Source organism: Ruditapes philippinarum, unplaced genomic scaffold (assembly GCF_026571515.1).
Source record: "Ruditapes philippinarum isolate M1 unplaced genomic scaffold, ASM2657151v2 ctg9270_1_1_1_1, whole genome shotgun sequence".
Classification (NCBI taxonomy): Eukaryota; Metazoa; Mollusca; class Bivalvia; order Venerida; family Veneridae; genus Ruditapes; species Ruditapes philippinarum.
In genome coordinates, this window is record NW_026862066.1 from 1 (window position 1) to 5,414 (window position 5,414).

The following is a 5,414-nucleotide window of genomic DNA, read 5'->3' on the forward strand; positions in this document are numbered from 1 at the left end:
TTCAAGTGAGGAGGTAAAATCTTGTGTCCTTTCTTGAAAGTTCCACTATTAAGGCGTCTCTTTCCCATTGTAAAATAATATTTTTAGGAGTATGATGGGCTTGAAGAGTAAATTGATTTAATACTTCCTATTCAATTATTTGAATTGATTGCCTTGTTCTATAACAATTTTAAAGGCCTTATCTGAGTAAGAATTTACTTACAAAAGGCCATATATAGTACTAGGGTAATAGAGATGTTTATAGATGGTATTAACAATGAGTGTAGTCTGTGTATGTATATACTTTGCTTTGTTTACTGATAAATTTAAGTAAAAGTCTTAATCGGGAAGTTTTATAGCAATTTTTAGGGAAAAAATCATTATAATGGCAAACTTTATGCCCATTTTTCACTATTTCAAACTTAAATTTTAAGCTTTTTTTTAAGAAAAAATGGATAAATTTTACCATTTTATACAAACAAGGTATAATTCATGCATAGTAAACCTGTACAATATTGGCCAACAACAAAAAACTTTATTTCATGAAAATCTGTCTTCTATTTCTGAAGATATGTTATAATTTGTAATGCCATTTTTTTATCTAAAATTCTGTTGGCCGAGCCTGATTTTCCGCAAAGTGGTCACCCTTTAAGAAATGCTCCTGTATCAATGTGAAATGTAAGAGACATTGATTTCTTGATTAATATTACTTGTTCAACATAAAATTACCAAAAAATGTGTGTAAATGTTCTTTTAAATGAAATTTTATGTTCATTTTAAATGTAACAGGTTAAAATGGGATTTCTAAGGAACTACTTGGAATAAAGTGATGAAACTTCACCTACTGGTAATGCTTGTGGATAGCAATCTGAATTTTAAAGGATAACAGTCAGGTTTGTATATTTCAAATTTTATTTAAAAATTAAATTTTGACAATTTAAAAATCTGCCACTTTCTATTGATGTTGTCTCCCCTTGCCATAAGACACCATTTGCTTCACTCCATTTGCATGCATTTCGTTGACCACAATACGGAAGTGGTTACACAAGAAGTAGTGCCTATGTTTGATGCTTAATATTTATGAAGTATTGAATGAAAGACTTTGCAAAAAAGTCATAATTTAAAAAAGGGGATTAAAATTATTGACAGATTGAAATTTGAAATAATTTCATATGTTATAGAAAGCAAAATGAACATTATTGACGAAAGTTTACTGCCTGTTTGCAGCCAACTTGACAGCATATTTTCATGCGCACATCATTTAGGTGAAGTTTTTGAATTGTCAACAAAATTATGTGAATGGTGTTTGTTTCAAACTTCTCAAAAATTGCAATTTCATTTCGGGTCAGTATATATAGAACATAAAGTAGAAATAACTGTGGTCATATGTCATTCATCTGCTGGCAGATATAGAAACAGTGCTATATTGTCATTATTAAAGCTGTTATAGACTAGTTTCATTTGATAATCATATTGAAATAGATAAATAGAACTGAAATTGTCACGATATGTATTTGACAGTCAAGGATATTGTAATTTGTATATGTATATGCAGCTTTGAATTTTATTTCATTATGCATGTTGTGTATAAGTGTAATACATAGGCCTATAGATATAACATTATCCTGTTGGGGAGTGCAAATGGCAAATAAGAAATTGCACTTGTCTATAGTCTGTTACAACAGTGATGATGATGTTGTTGTTGTTGTTTTCACATGATTGTGGGGGGGGGGAGGGTATTTTTATTTTTCTTCGCAGTTGTCATGTTTACAAATGGCAAAAATATGCTCTCCCGTTTCGACCGGCAATCAGGTCATCATCAGACATTCTGCCATGAATGTGACGGGGCTTATTTTCACCATAACTCAGTTGAAATAACAATGCACAGCCACATCAATTCCTGGTAGCCCTACTTTGAAGGGCCTGCTGCATCAAGTTGTCCTTTGTGGTACTCGTCATTGTACTTGCCTTCACTTCTCGCAAGGTGGTACATGTGTTCTAGTTTTGCCCGTGTTTCTTTTCTTTTCATCTTAAATTGTCTTGTTTTTTGGTAATGCTAAGGCCTTTGAAGTCTGTTTGATGCTGATTTTAGGTATCGAAGTGTTCTTGGTGATAGGGAGTGTCCTGTTATACTTCGGACATTTTTCTCAGCAGAAACTTGAAATGAATTGTTAATTTGCAGAGTTTTTGAAGCTAAGCTGCCCGCAAAATTCCTCGAAAAGTTGATTTCTTTAGGCAGGGTGGATAACACAGATCTGTTAAAACTTTTGCACTTCAAGTGTTGCTTGTCACACTTTTGATGGCGTACTCACTTAGGCGTATTTTCAGAATAGCGGATTATAGCTCACGGTCATTTCTTGTCAATTCTAGGATGAATACCATGTGTGGGTAGATAGGAAGAGTTATACCACCAATCACCAATATTTCCTACACCGGAACAAACTAGGGATTCCTCTGGACAGAACTTACAGCTACCAGCATAACACTCTAATGTAGCTATACGGATTGTCAGTAAGCCTAAGGTATGTAAATTTCCTTCGAGACCATTTTTTTAAGCGAAGTTTTCTATAATAGCACTGCATCTAGCCTTAATTAATATCCTTAGCAAAAGCTCTAATAGCTTGTCTTGCACTGCCAGATAGGGTTTTTCCTTCAAACATTGTTGGGCTCCAATTTGAACCCAGTCCAAGTTTTTGTTCACAGTGTAAGTTGATGTTTAATTTATCACATTTTTGAGCACTGTGCTCTTCATAAACTTTGTTCATCATAGCAATTTGCTTTTAAATCTAAATTGATCACTTTATTCCCTTGCGGTTCACTGTTATCTTTTATTTTGCAGACTTTTCTGTGAGCAAAGCACTGGTTTTGAGGAAGTTCATACCTGATTTTGGCTGAGATGTATGCAAGAACTACTGTTGGTTTGTTCGGCAGCGTTCAAGTGAGGAGGTAAAATCTTGTGTCCTTTCTTGAAAGTTCCACTATTAAGGCGTCTCTTTCCCATTGTAAAATAATATTTTTAGGAGTATGATGGGCTTGAAGAGTAAATTGATTTAATACTTCCTATTCAATTATTTGAATTGATTGCCTTGTTCTATAACAATTTTAAAGGCCTTATCTGAGTAAGAATTTACTTACAAAAGGCCATATATAGTACTAGGGTAATAGAGATGTTTATAGATGGTATTAACAATGAGTGTAGTCTGTGTATGTATATACTTTGCTTTGTTTACTGATAAATTTAAGTAAAAGTCTTAATCGGGAAGTTTTATAGCAATTTTTAGGGAAAAAATCATTATAATGGCAAACTTTATGCCCATTTTTCACTATTTCAAACTTAAATTTTAAGCTTTTTTTTAAGAAAAAATGGATAAATTTTACCATTTTATACAAACAAGGTATAATTCATGCATAGTAAACCTGTACAATATTGGCCAACAACAAAAAACTTTATTTCATGAAAATCTGTCTTCTATTTCTGAAGATATGTTATAATTTGTAATGCCATTTTTTTATCTAAAATTCTGTTGGCCGAGCCTGATTTTCCGCAAAGTGGTCACCCTTTAAGAAATGCTCCTGTATCAATGTGAAATGTAAGAGACATTGATTTCTTGATTAATATTACTTGTTCAACATAAAATTACCAAAAAATGTGTGTAAATGTTCTTTTAAATGAAATTTTATGTTCATTTAGGTGTCACCCCGGTACGGAATTAGACCCAGCCCGTTGTAGTCTAGAAAGTAGTTCTTTTAAATTTTGAAATGGCCTATTTCATATCATCTTAATTGATACTGGTTATATTTTAAGTATATCTTTAGTAATTATGTACATGAAGTTTCATTTCTGAGTACTTTAAAGGTTGTTTTTTATGTATTTTTGCAGGATTTCATTTCTGGGTGGAAGGTTTCATGAGGCACTATGCACAAGAATACACACCAGTTACTATTTGGAATATTCTATAGTGATTACAGAAATTAAAAGCTGCAGAAAAACTCCAAGGGCTAATGTATTATTTTTTTGTGCTAAATTTACTTGGACTGCATTGGTGTTTAAAGAAATGGTCATGAAGTTTCGGTACCGGATTTGTTTTGTCCAGAATTTAGCCTTAAATGTGATGGATTTACTATAGGATATATGGGTCGAAAATTCAGTAGGCCGTGTCCTACTGTGTTATAGATAAATTTTAAGAAAATCTTAAGAAAGAATATTTTAAACCTTATCTAAAAAAATTCAAGTAAAGTTTCAATACAATTATGTGTTACTTGGGCAAAGAGGTACGATGATTTTCATATAACTGTCTGTCAAGTCAAGTGAGTTACCTCCCGTTAATAAGACAAATGATCAAAAAATACTGAATTACTATAACTATATTAACTGCCAAGAAGTAACAGAAGAATAAGATGGTTTAGGTAATTTGCCAATGAGTAACGTTTTGGTTACTATAGACTTAGACCAAAATTAAAAAAGCGTTTGAAAAATTAAATAAAAATATATTTTGGGATTTGGGGAATAATGGGCTTTTAAAAGGAATTTTAAGATAATTGTTACAATTAAGTCTGAAAATTTGTTTATAATAAGCACAGTTGATTTTTATGTAAATAATTATTATATATTTACTTATAACTTTCGAAAAATTGGGCCTTTAAAAGAGAAATCTAAGATAACTGTTACAATTAAGTCTAAAAATTGTTTCTAATAAGCATAGTTTATTTTTATATAATTTTTTATTAAACTGAGAAGCACCAGTTTATAATTTTAGACTTAAAAAAGAATTTCTTTATAGTTAAATAGATTTGTTTTGTTGCTCACAAAACTGAAGATATATTCTGTCCGTTTATGTTTATCTGCTTTTTTCACTCTTAAAATAAACAACATATTTTAGGCATTATTGTTATTCCTTATTAACGACAATAACATGATGAATGATATTTTTGTCACTGATATCTTATGACAAGTAGTTACATCAGTAACGAAAAGATTCCTGTTTCAAGTGTGGTAAAAATTGAAAAGGAAACAATAATGAAGAAATTAACAATGAGTTTTTTTGCAAGGAGAAAAATGTTACTATTAAAACCTAATCGGACTCCTCTTACTTTTAACTGAGACCATTAAATATCACTTTTAATTGGGTCATTAAATATCGGTAGAATAAAAACCTTAATTTATTGCTTTTCAAAACATTCTAATGAATGGAGTTAAGAAATATGGGAGCTAATCTTTTATGTTATAATAATGTTTGAAAAGAAAGAGATTTAAACACTCTAAAAAGAGCAGTCAAATGCTCTATCGTGTTAATGAAAGAGGCGTCCTGGAGGATATAGTAAGTCTATTTATTGCAATTGATTGGCAAATTTATTAGTAGTATTGTCAACTACTGAAAGTATATCATTATTTATGATTAAATCGGCGTCTTAATGCAATTCAAAGGAAACGATAT

At 31.1% G+C, this 5,414-nt stretch overlaps 1 long non-coding RNA gene across 1 annotated transcript; it reads left to right on the forward strand.

Moving 5' to 3' along the window:
* Positions 1 to 736: 736 nt before the first annotated feature.
* Positions 737 to 4,141, forward strand: LOC132717816 (uncharacterized). Its single transcript, XR_009623998.1, has 4 exons — positions 737 to 872; positions 2,350 to 2,501; positions 2,819 to 2,925; positions 3,860 to 4,141. It is a non-coding gene; the product is annotated as an uncharacterized LOC132717816 (long non-coding RNA).
* Positions 4,142 to 5,414: the final 1,273 nt, after the last annotated feature.